This window comes from Rattus norvegicus, chromosome 9, assembly GCF_036323735.1.
Source record: "Rattus norvegicus strain BN/NHsdMcwi chromosome 9, GRCr8, whole genome shotgun sequence".
Lineage (NCBI taxonomy): Eukaryota > Metazoa > Chordata > Mammalia > Rodentia > Muridae > Rattus > Rattus norvegicus.
Window position 1 is genome coordinate 60,264,757 of NC_086027.1, and position 13,436 is coordinate 60,278,192.

General features: G+C 33.5%; 1 long non-coding RNA gene across 1 annotated transcript; it reads right to left on the bottom strand.

Moving 5' to 3' along the window:
- Window positions 1-7,255: 7,255 nt before the first annotated feature.
- LOC134480371 (uncharacterized) lies at window positions 7,256-13,129 on the bottom strand. Its single transcript, XR_010054785.1, has 2 exons — window positions 12,129-13,129; window positions 7,256-7,889 (listed from the first exon to the last, which is right to left on the bottom strand). It is a non-coding gene; the product is annotated as an uncharacterized LOC134480371 (long non-coding RNA).
- Between the last annotated feature and the right edge of the window lie 307 nt (window positions 13,130-13,436).

Consider the following 13,436-nt stretch of genomic DNA (forward strand, 5'->3'; position numbering starts at 1 on the left):
TGCAGATATAACAAAGAATGAGATTATGTGATGCAAACTTATTGTCCCAGATACCATTCCAATATACTGTGCTGAGCTTACATGTAAAGAAAACATTGGCATTTAAGTATTGCAGTGAAGCACAAATTAAAATAATAGTTGAGAAAACAACACTATTTGAAGATAATTTCATACCTCTAACTCAAACTTTCCTTTACTCTTATATTTCCCAAAAGATAAAAAATACAGGTTGCTTTCAAGAAAACCTTAAAATAAAATGACTGTCCTAATTGATTTGAGTATAGACACAGATTCAACATCATTAACATAAACAAAATTACAAACTCTGGAAAATATACATTGTGGCATAGCTTCACCAATAACCAAGGATCTATCTGCAATTAACACCCACATGCAAAAGAAAAAAAGAGATTTCTTCAGCAGCATCTTTTTGGGCATATAAAACACATTTTAGAACAGGCTAGAATCCTGAAGCAGATAACCAACTCAAAGGAAATAAATGACAGTTTTGTAGACTGTCTTATACTGCTTGTGTGGATGGAAATATATATATATATATACGTATATATATATATGTATATATATATATATTCTTTTGTCTCTACATTATTGTTTCTGTGTTTGTTTTATGGATTTTGTCAGTTTGGATGTGTGTGCTTTTTTTACTGTTATTCTTTTTGTTTGTCTTTCTTTTATCTTTCAAATAATTATGGTTTCTGTCTGTTTGCCTGTTTATTTTCTATCTTAAAATATATATTTAAAAAGGCCTGAAGTTTGGTGTGTGAGGAGGTGGAAAAGATCTAGGTGAAATATTGGCATGGAAAAACATGGTTAGAATACACTGTAAGAAAATAAATATTTGTCCGTTTGAAATGTCATCACAAAATAGTTTCTATATTTTTTAAATTTAACTGCTGTGTAGTATTTTGCAACACATATAGTCTTTAAGTTGTCTTGGATTTTGGGATTACCAAATTTAAATTATGTTACCTATTTTCTGATTTTGCATGCTTTGCTGCAAAATTTTTATAATGCTGACTTTTAAATTATATTGCAATTACACAATTATAAATTTCAATAAAATATTATTATTCATGTATTTAGGTATAGTTACAAAGTATTCAAATTAATCTTCAATATCCTTTTTCTTTCCTTTTCTTTTTTTTTTTTGACTTTTCTGTATAACAAATGCTAGTTTCAGTAATATTGGAATTTTGTCTATAACAAACTCTCTCAAAAATGCTCTGCAAACAACAGTGAAAATTAGTGGTGTGAACCAATCATGGCACCTCAGCACTGGGAGAACCAAGGCAGCATCAGAAATAGTTCAAGTCCATGCTGGCTATAAAGTGAGGTTCAGCCTCATATCACAAAAACAACACATACATCAAAGGGCAATAACCAAATGGAGATATTGGATATATACCCACATATAATTTATATCCCTGTTGGTTGTATAAAGTTCACTAACTCATTTCTTATTCACATATTAAGACCTCAAGTGTTCAATCTCCTTGAGTCAAAACTTTGCTGATAATAGAAATATGATACTGAAGATAAGAATATGTTTCCTATCCAAATATGCAGAAAATATGATTGTTAACATCCATGGAAAATATGATATATTAAGAAAAAAAATGAAAAATTAAACTAAGCAGAGGCAAAGACATAGTTGAAAGTATTTGGGTTTTACATGTTTTCTGAATGCATATGTGGATATTTATCTTAATATGTTATGATAAAACTTTTATTTATCATAAATTAAAAAAATAAGAACAGCAATGGCTCGAACCTATCAACATAGCCAGAGAGTTTTGATAAAGCTAATTCATAACTACATTTTCACTTGTATTTGACACTGGATACTACTGTTTATGTGGATGCAGAGTAACTTCAATATGACTATGTCATGGGTGACAATTATTTATAAAATCAGCATTTTGCATTGCACATATATTCTGATTACCATAGAGATAGAAAACCAACGTTTTCTAGAAATAATTTTCCTCACTTTTATTCAACATTTAAGTTTTTCATTATTTAATCATTCAATTCATTTATATCTCAAATAATATTCCACTTCCCAGTTAACCCTCCACAAACTCTGCATCCCACATCTGCCACCTTCCCCCTCCCCTTTTCCTTTATGAGTATGCTACCCCACTCATCCACCCTCTCCTGCCCCACTGCTTCAGCATCTCCCTATGCTTGGGGATCAAACCTCCACAGGACCAAGGGCTTCACCTCCCACTGATATCAGACAAAGCCATCCTCTGCTACATATGTATCTGAAGCCATGGATCCCTCAATGTACACTCCTTGGTTAGTGGTTTTGTCCCTGGAAGAACTGGGTGGCCCAACCAGTTGACATTGTTCTTTCTATGGGGTTGCAATTCATTTCCACTTCTCCAGTCCTTCTGCAGATCCCCCACAGGGTCCTCAGCTCAGTCTCATGGTTCATTCCAACCATCCAGATGTGCATTGGTCAGTTACTGACAGAACCTCCCAAGGAAGAACAACACTCCATGTCCCTGTTTGCAAGCTCCTCATGGAAACAGTGTGTGTGTGTGTGTGTGTGTGTGTGTGTGTGTGTGTACCACATTTTCTGTATCCATTCTTCTGTTGAGGAATATTATAGGTTGTTTCCATAATATTATTATAATTAATGCTTCTATAAACATAGTGGAGCATGTATCCTTGTTATATGGAGCATCTTTTGGGTATATGCTCGGTAGTGGTATAGCTGGGTCTTCAGGAAGAACTATTTCAAATTTTTCAGGAACCACCAGATTGATTTGCAAAGTGATTTTACCAGCTTGTAGTCCCATCATCAATGGAGGAGTGTTCCTCTTTCTCCACATCCTCGCCAACACATACTGTCACCTGCGGTCTTGTCTTTGTGGTTTTGTTCTGATATTGTGAATTAGAATCTCAGGGTTGTTTTGAATTATATTTCACTGATCACTAAGGCTATTAAACATTTCTTCAGGTGACTCTCAGCCATTCGACATTCCTAAGCTGAAAATTCTGTTTAGCTCTGTGCTGCATTTTTATTAGGGTTTTTGGTTTTCTGGAGTCTAACTTCTTGAGTTCTTTGTACATATTGGATATTAGCCCTCTATTGGATGTGGGATTGGTAAAGATCTTTTCCCAATCTGTAGGTTGCCATTTTGTTCTATTGACAGTGTCTTTTGCCTTACAAAATCTTTATAATTTTATGAGGTCCCATTTGTTCTTAGAGCATAAGCCATTGGTGTTCTATTCAGGTAATTTTTCTCTGTTCCTATATGTTTGATACTCTTCCCTTCTCTTCTTTGGAGTGACTGTATCTGGTTCTATGTGCAGGTCCTTGATCCACTTGGATTTGTGCTTTGTACTAGGAGACAAGAATAAATCAATTTACATTCTTCTACATGCTGACCACCAGTTGAACCAACACCATTTGGTTGAAAATGCTTTTTCCACTGGATTGTTTTAGATTCTTTGTCAAAGATTAGGTGACAAAGGGCTTAATTCTGGATCCTCAATTCTATTGCATTGACTACCTGCCTGTACAGAGGTACAATACCATACGTTTTGTTTTTGTTTTTGTTCTTTCATAATTATTCTTTAGTAGAGCTTGAAGTCAGCAATGGTGATTCTCCCAGAAATTCTTTTATTATTGAGAATAGTTTTTACTCTTCTGGGTTTTTTGTTACTCCAAATAAATTTCAGCATTTTTCTTTCTCATGCTATGAAGAATTGAGTTGGAATTTTGATGGGGATTACATTGAAACCATAGACTACTTTTGGTAAAATGGTCATTTTTACTATGTTAATCCTGCCAATCCATGAGCATGGGAGATCTTTCCATCTTCTGAGGTCTTCTTCAATTTTTTTTCAGGGACTTGCAGTCTTGTCATACAGATCTATCACTTGCTTGGTGAGAGTCACACCAAGATATTTTATATTACTTGTCACTATTGTGAAGGGTATTGTTTTCCAGTCCATTTATGCTTTAAGTGGAGGAACACTAATGGCTTGTTAGAGTTAATTTTACATCCAGTCACTTTGCTGATGCTGTTTTTCTGTTGTAAGAACTCTCTGGTAGAATTATGTATTCCATCATATCATCTGCAAATAGTGATAGCTTGACTTAATCCCTCCCAATTTGTATTCCTTTGATCTTTTGTTGACTGTTCTGGCTAGAACTTCAAGTTCTATATTGAATAGGTAGGGGGAGAATAGGCAGCCTTGTCTTGTCTATGATTTTAAAGTTTTTAAAAAAAATTAAAAATTACAGATCTCATAACTGCAAGTAATTATGGTCTATCAATTTCAAAGGCTATACGTGGGTGATTTCAGCATTCCCTATGATGGATTAACTGCCTAGTGACTTCCTTACTAATTTCCAATTCGAAGTAGAATTCTTATTAAATTTTTACTTCCTTCTAAAATTCAACTATTTATTGTTAATAAAACCAATTGCAAATATGTTTTTGGAGCCAATTATTATCAAACTAAAAAAGTGCATTGGATAAGTTAGTTGCCTTTTGTTTTTCTGTAATAACATGTGTGATAATGAAAAGATTGCTGTAGGCTCATGCTTCAAAGAGATGGTTCATTGCAATGTATTTGGGCAGTCAAAAGAACTAGTATGCTTCTTAGCATATCACGGAGATCTTGCCATGAAAGTTCTCTTTTCATAAACAAAGAGAATAGGTGAGAGCCACAGAAAGATATCCTTTTCCAGCCATGTTGTCTTCATGACTAACTTCTGATAAATAGCTTGATTTCAAATTACAAAGTTTCTCAGACGCTCCCAAACAATGCAACTATTAGGGCACAAATTGTCAAACCCAGAGCCTTTTGGCTTCATTTCACATTCAAACCAGAAATATGACAAAGTAATTAGTTACATTCTAAAACAATTATGTTCTTTCTGAAAATTATTATTTTGTCCTATAGCTTCTTTATATTTGGAATAGTGGCAAGTGATTTAATCCGGAAGGGTTGCTTTATCTCAAAGGTGTTTTAGTTAGAGGACTTTTACATATAATTACCCAAACACAAAAGTATCAGAATTTGCAAATAGTTACACATTAAATGTAGTAGTGTGGTTGAAAGACTAAATTGATACTTAGTATACCACCATAAAGAATATCCCTGAACCTATCACTAAACCTGTAAAAACCATTTGAAAATTGCATGAGATTTGTCCACCAAATTCAGTAGTGCATAAGTAATATTGGATTTAATGTTCTGTATGGCAAATATTCATTAATTTTGTACAATGTCTTCAATTTTATAGGAATATTCAACATTTTAAAAGATGACAAAGATGCCAGCTTCATTATTATCTTAATGTATTATCACATTAAGACCAATAAACCCTCTTAATATATCATGAAACTATTCAAAATAGATATTAGTAATGGCAAGGGTAAATAAATCTTAAAATATACTTTTAACAGTTTAAGAAGATGTTAATTAGAAAGGACTGAAAGAGCTTAAAGGGGCTTGAGACCCGATATGAACAACAAGGCCAACCAACCAGAGCTTCCAGGGACTAAGCCACTACCCAAAGACAATTCATCGACTGACCCTGGACTCTGACCTCATAGGTAGCAATGAATATCCTAGTAAGAGCACCAGTGGAAGGGGAAGCCCTTGGTCCTGCCAAGACTGAATCCCAAGTGAACGTGATTGTTGGGGGGAGGGCAGTAATGGGGGGAGGATGGAGAGGGGAACACCCATAGAGAAGGGGAGGGAGGGGGGTTAGGGGGATGTTGGCCAGGAAACCGGGAAAGGGAATAACAATTGAAATGTAAATAAGTACTCAAGTTAATAAAGATAAATAAAGAATGTTAATTTTTATATGTCGACATTTACCCTTTTCTGCTTTGGAGACAGTACCATCTTATTACATATTATTCCCTTTTCTATTCTAGAGTTTCTTTCTGAGTCCTACTGTCAATTTTTTTCCTTTCACAGCTCAACAAGCTTCTTGAATTTCCTAAATGAACCATTATCCTTCCATATGGTTCCTTTCACATTCATTTTAGTCTTAAAATTAGGTTCTGTTTTCCAATGATATCAGACACATTTTCTCAGACTTGTGTTTATCTTTCATTTTACATACAGGTATCTAAATGATTTGTGCCGCTTGATATTCTGGTCATAACTTTTGTGGATCCCAATCAAACCAACATATTGGATATAGACTCCAGCTGCATGTTAAATCAACTTCCAAGTGAAACCTTGGGTTCCATTTTATATTTTATCTCAGTATGTGATGTGTTTTCACCATCTTATATGTAGTTTTTCAAATCGAAGCTCCACTATATGACGTCTTAAACTTTTCATCTCCATTAGGTTGTATCTTAGATGAAATTTTATTTCAACAATCTGCTAAATTAAGATCCTGTTAATTTAAAATCCTGAACATAAATGGAATATTAGCACACATCAGTGATCTGCTTTCCTCTCACAATTCTTTTTCTAGAAGAGTATGTCAAACAGTTATCTCCATTCCTATCAAAAACCACACTTGTTGCATTCCCGATTTAGTCCTTTATCCTACAGACCTCAGTGCTCATAATCCTTGTCTTAGAAAACCACAATCCCATTTTCAATATCATAACAACCTATAAAATAAATGTTTTTCTAGAGGTAGGCACATGTTCATATTTTATTAATTTGAATAATCTAAAATATATTTATATATAATGTTAAATATATACATACATTTAATATAGAAATATACTTATAATATAACCGTAAATATAACTCTGATTGTATTTGTGTGTGTGTGTGTGTGTGTGTGTGTGTGTGTTTAGTGAGTATAGGGTAAGTTAAACAGATTTGTCTGTATTGACGTGAATTCATTAAAATCAAAGTCCAGGATTAGGTTGTGTCAGAATAATCAGAAAGATAGAGAAGAAAGAAAATATAAAAGATGAAAGCTGAGGTCTGGAGGTCTTATATAACCTTTCTTTCTGCTAAGCAGGTTTATTAAATACAGTATCTTATATACGGATTTTTATTGAAATTATTGGCCAAGGTTAATAGAATGCTAAGTCGGGTAATATTGGTTTCTGGCCTATCATGGCTTCTAATCACAGTGATCATGTACACTCACACGGACACACAAATATCGATGCACACCCCAACACAACAAAAAGTAAAATAAATCTCTAAAAATGCCTAGATGCCTGCTATACAAAGTCACATTTAGTGCACACAAGGACGCAGAAATAACTTAAAACACAGTGTAAAGGCTTCTGTCTTTATCGCTCCCATGGAAAAATATCCCACAAACTAATTCTTAGAGAAAACCTCAGATTACATATAAAGTATATGTAAAGGAATCTAGCAAACAGAGCACACTGGATGAAAATGTTTTGAACATACAGTTGTGGCTTCGAATGCTGAGAGATGTACTATTCAAAAGTTAGAAGTATGTACACATCCCTTATTTACTAGTATGAACTTGTGTTGTACCTACATCAGTTTACCCTGGTATCTTCCACGTTGGAGAGAAGGCATTATTTGCTTCTTCTCTAGAAAAGTTTAGCACTGTGTATGATAAGAAAAGATAGGTAGCTTGGATTTTTCTCCTTAATAGTAAAAAAAATTATAGCATTATCTTGAAAAGGAGAAGTGACATGATGAATGTGAGAATTAAATTGATCATTTAAATATTCACACAGTGAAGGTATTAAAGGGAGAAGGTTATGTGTAGAAAAAAATGAGAAACAATGTTTACTTTTCCAAATCAGAAAAGGAAGGCAAGAGGCTTTGTTTTGTTTTGTCTTGTTTTGTTTTTTGATGTCTTTGATGCTCTTCACTCATTTGAATTTCACAAGAAACTTTCATTAGATTCAGGAAGCATTCATTTTCCAAGAAATCTGAAAAAAAAAAAAAACAAACTTAGCACTTTGTTTTCTATTTTCTGTGACATAATCGTGCTCCTTCAAAAGACAATCCATTAGAAGGACAAGAAGTAAATTATTATTGTACCTTGCCATGACCCTTTGTTTGTTGGTTTAATGGCTAATATTAAAAACATCACGTCATTTTAAACGCTATTATTTCAAATGAGTTATAACTTAGTCCATGAATGTCCATTACCAATCTGCATTAATGGTCACTCAAAATTTTCAGCAGCATGTATTCTTCTGCTGAAGCCATTGCAATATTAAAACTATACAGATAAATTAAGATGATTTACTCACAATATAAAGACTATATAATGAAGCAAATTGGTATGACATCATACTTGGTTTAATTAAAGCCAGCAGACATTTAAAACCAATGTGAACATTCAGAAAATAAGAAGTTTACTAATCTTCCTAAGAGTACTTTTCCTGAATAAAAAAAAATATTTTTACTTAGTGTCAGCATGACAAAAAACTATTACTTTATTATTCTTTATCATACAAAATATCATAAATGATGAGATGTCTACATGGTTTTTGCTCCAAAATAGAAAATATTTATTGTTGCTTTATTTTTTATTTCGGGAGACAGGGTATCCATGAGAAGTCAGTCTTGGGTTTCCCAGAATTGTCTTTGTAAACCAACATGGCTTGGAACTCACAATAACCTGCCTGCATCTCTCTCCAAAGACCTAAAATTAAATGTGTGTTCCACCACTGCCTAAGGTAAGTGGGTTTCCTGATTTATTAATTATTATTTATTATTTAGATTACATATTTAATATTAGGTATATCAAAATGTTTACCTGCATGTATGTACATCACACTTTTTCTTACAGAAATCAGAAGAAGGCATTGAGTCCTCAGGATCTGAACTCAGGACTTACAAACAGAAAGCACTGTTAGGGTGTTGGGTGGAAACGCAAGTTCTCTGTGAGAGTCATGTGTTCTAAATCACTGTACCTTCACCGTAGACCCTATAATTATTTTTATTGTTAGTGTCAATCTGTATTTCTATTCCCAGAAGTGGCAAATATGTATATATTTGTATATATATATATATATATATATATATATATATATATATATATATATATAATAGTGTGTATAATTTAAATTCTCTGCATGGGATTTTTTCACTTTACATAGGACCTTTAATTGCCAAGAGAGGGCATCACAGTATTAGTTCCCTGGGAACTAAAGTTACAGAGTTAACACATGAGTGCTAGAAATTCAACTTGATCTCTGTGTAAGAGCCACCAGTACTCTTAGTGTTGAGGCATCTCTCCTCTAACAAAGGCTCCATCAATTTGTAATCTTCAATTTGCGTATCAATTGTCTTCCATATAATGAATCATTCTTGCCAACTGTGACTTTTTATTTTATTGTATCAAGTGAACTGTGTTCAACAAAACTTTAAGATACATATGTTACTAACTCGAAGTTTTAATACCCCCATAATGCTGGACCGTAGATACTGTGAATGGAGTTCATACAAGTTGTCTTTGATATCTAAATCTTGCACAGACTTATATTAACAATTCTCTCCCCTTCTATCTCATATTAAGTAATGTTTCATTATTCAACAATAAGTCCTTTGAATGTCACTGTAAATCATCCACATGCTTTTGATAGTGCCATCATTAGCAGGGATATTACTCACTGACATCTATGAACTTGTATTTATGCAGTGCCCCAGAATATCATTACACCAGCCATGCAAATCATCATGTACTCAAGGACTTAGTGAAATAAATCAACATATTGAAAAAATTAGTCAGCAATTCTCTGTCCTTCAGTGGTCACAGATAGAGTTCACAATTAAAGTTAAACTCTATAAAGTTTCTACCTTAGTTTCACCCTTGCTTGCCCAGCTACAACTTCAATTTTCATCCATTTTTTATAGGTCTTAATTTTTCAATCCACCTAGCAACTATGTGTGTTTTGTACAATTTCCTATCTGAAATATTTTTTTAACTTTTATTACATTTATCTTAATCTTGTTTGTTATTTCTTAAAGTACCCACATATTAGTTAACTATTTAATAGTATAATAATAGTATTTTGTTTAGATAATTGTAGAGTAGTATGTTCATAATGGTGAGCAAAAATTGTCTCTGTTCTGAAACTCCTGCCTAGTGGTTAATCTTTTTAACTCTAACTTCTGCAATTGTACTCTTCCCCATCTCCCAAATGACATTTTATATTGCTAAGAAAATGTTCAATCCCATAAGTATATCAGTATATCTTTCAAAGTTTTCAAGAATAGATAACAGTTTTTTATTTTGAATTCCAGGGTAGATGTAGACACTGCCACACAACAGCTGACCTATGAATATAAGTGAAAATACTAATGAAAAAATTGAATGATGGTATTGTACATTAATTAACCATAATGGCAATAAGAAATTATATGTAAATGAATTTATATTTTTAATGTTTTTAATTATTTATAATTTTGAGTATGTGCATTTACTTGTGAGGGATAAATTTAAGAGGTTTATTGAATTTCTTTAATTAATTAACCTGTTCATTTAACTGTAGCAGGGAATAGTTGATTTGTTCTCAAATTCTTCACTGGGAATGATAGAGCCTCTAGTCATCCACCAGAGATCTCTGGACTCATGAATGAAGGACACTCATGTAAACTTAAATTTCAATAAGCATAACTAGCTCAATAAGTAGGGACCTTTATACCTCCCTGTGGCTAGCACACACTTTTTCCCCTGATATTCCTGAGTTAATATTTGCTCTCTGCTGTCCCAGACCCAGTCAATTACCCTGATTCGTACATGTCAGCAGGCCTTTTATTCTGATCTTTCTGCTTCCTCATTATGGTGATTCTGTTTGTTATACCCCACCCCCACTTCAGTCTCTTGCCCATACAACCTAAAAGTTCCATCTCTGTCTCCCTGCCCAAACATAGTCTGTACTGCAATTCTTTACTACCACAAAAAGCCATCTGGGGTAAGGGACTCTCATCTGGAAGTGAACTACTCATTGGTTTTTGGAAGCCAAATTAAGACAAAGCATTAGAACCAATTTCCAATATCTCACTTGTACTTTCTGTACAATAAAAAGGCTCTTCTCGCAGACATAAATTGAGCAAAATCATAAAAATTATGTAAATTATAAAGTGTGATATACAATTAATATCTAATATATCATATTTGTCAACTAGCTAAAGTGTTCTACCATTTATCCTGGCTGAAAGACTTTACAATTCTATACCTGAATTATGTTCAGATTTTAACTAATATTACCATCTGAAAACCATCCTTTCTATATCATCTTCCTCAATGCTAAACAACTTAATTTTGATTAGGGGACTATAATTACTCTTTAATCCCCTCAGTAATCTGAGAAAGAATTAAAAATTACTAAATATTATCAAATATATAGAGTAAACACAAAACATAACTTCTAAAATTTAACCAAATTCTGGAGACAGCAGACTACCTGAACAATCCCCCATTCCACAAAATGTTGGAGCAACTGTCTTTAGCTTTCTGGCTCAGAACCCGCTGACAGAATGAAGCAGGAACTCTGGAGGACTAGTTTGCTTTGTTTTGGCAGAGCTGAACTGTCAACTATCCCAAATTGTGTGTCCTTTTCAGGACAGTATTTTTTGCTTGTAGATAAATAGGAAAATTTGTCCAGGGGCTATCTTGCCATAACCAGAGCAACTCCATATAGAAGTTTTAATGCTAAATTTCTTCTTTGAACCAAGAAGGAGACACTGTCAGGAGCAGGTATTTCTCTAGTTAAATGATCCTTAATAAAGAATTAATATTAAATGTCATATTCTGTGGACTTCTGATATTTTTGAAGACTATCTATTTATGTAAAGTATATCTGAATTGTTAAACTTTGACTACTCTTAGCTATTTCCACTTGTAGAAAGCACCTTAATATAGTTAGATCAGAATATAATATAACCATGAGTTTACTATCGGGCTCATAACTTGCAGTATTACTTATCCTAAACAGTTTGTAATAGCAGTTATTAAAAAGACTAGGTCTAAGCCTTGTATTCTTAAATGAGTTGCATAGGCACAATATCTATCTAAAAGTAACAATATTAATTTCATTTACATATAAATATAAGAAATTTATACCAATGAAATCCTTAAATCTAGATCAATCTATAAATTCTGCACCAATGTAAAAATTATAACTTTATCTTCCATCAATTATAAAGATTTTTACCAATGTAGAATTGTGGTTATACAATGCTTTAAAATTAAATTTAGTAATCCATCCCATCTATTTCCTTTCTGTCCAAATTATGATCATTTCCAAATTATTCCTTGAATGTCAACTCATTTATGATTTACAAAATAGGCAAACCCAAGGGATTGGGATGATGACTCTCCACAATTTCTTCTTGTTGAATAGAGGCAAGGAAAAATTCTTTAAAAGATTTAGGAGGGGTAAAAAAATTAGAAAATTTGGCTAGACTTAAGAAGGCTAGCTTTATCATCTGTTATCCAGTCTTCGTCTGTTTAGGAGGCTCAGGACTTGAGTGAAGTTCTGACAAATTCTGTCTGAAAGGTTGAATGAAGTAAGGTCATGGGAAATCACCAGTTATTTCTGAAGCTGTTTTGGAAGCCATTCTCTAGAAACAACTTCAGGAGGTAGGGGGCTGGAACAGGAGGAGGTCATATCAGTGTCCCTGGGGATGAATCTTGCCAGAGCTGTACATTCTGCAATATATGAATCTCACAATCAAAATTCTAGTACTATTAAGATATCAGATGAAAAGTGCACAGATCAGTTTAGGATGAATATTGTTCCTTCTTTGCATAGCTGAAAGACAACTATATATTTATGAGTTAATGTGACCAATAACTAATTGTAATAAATCTTCATTTATGCCACATGAAGGACATAAAGAATCTTAAGGATTCCATAACCCATAAAATTTATTGTTTAAATTTGCTGAAGTTTTGGCTAGACACATTTTTAAGTCTAAGCCAATTCAGGTCTATTCTTATGGTGAAGACTCAGCAGATCAAGTTACTTGTCCCATTTGATTTTTCTTGAATTTTTCCTTTCTATAGCCAAGATCTTCAGGGATTCTTCTGTTGTGGTAAAAAAAAAAAAAATGGATCAGCCACTACTGGTCTCCCTGTGGGAAGATGTGCACTCCAGTTGTCTCTCTGCCAGATACTTGCTTTCTCACACTGTCCCCTTGGCGGGTTGTTACCATGCCTGATATATACATCACATTCCACAGGCTGTTCTAGCATGGCACCATGCTAGCCCCAGACATTCTATGTTCTAGCGCAGATTCCAGAACTGAGGAGGTTGTATCTCTGCCTACCAGGATCTTTGCTCACATCCCCTGTAGACCCGTAAAATCAAAGCTCTAAAAACTCCTAGTTTAACAATTAGATTTATATGTTAAATTCTCGGTCTTCAATACATCCACGGAATAAATTCACTGTCAGTTAATAAAGCTAGGCAAGCCCACCTAAACAAGCTAAAATTGACCTAGATCATCTGGATCAGAAT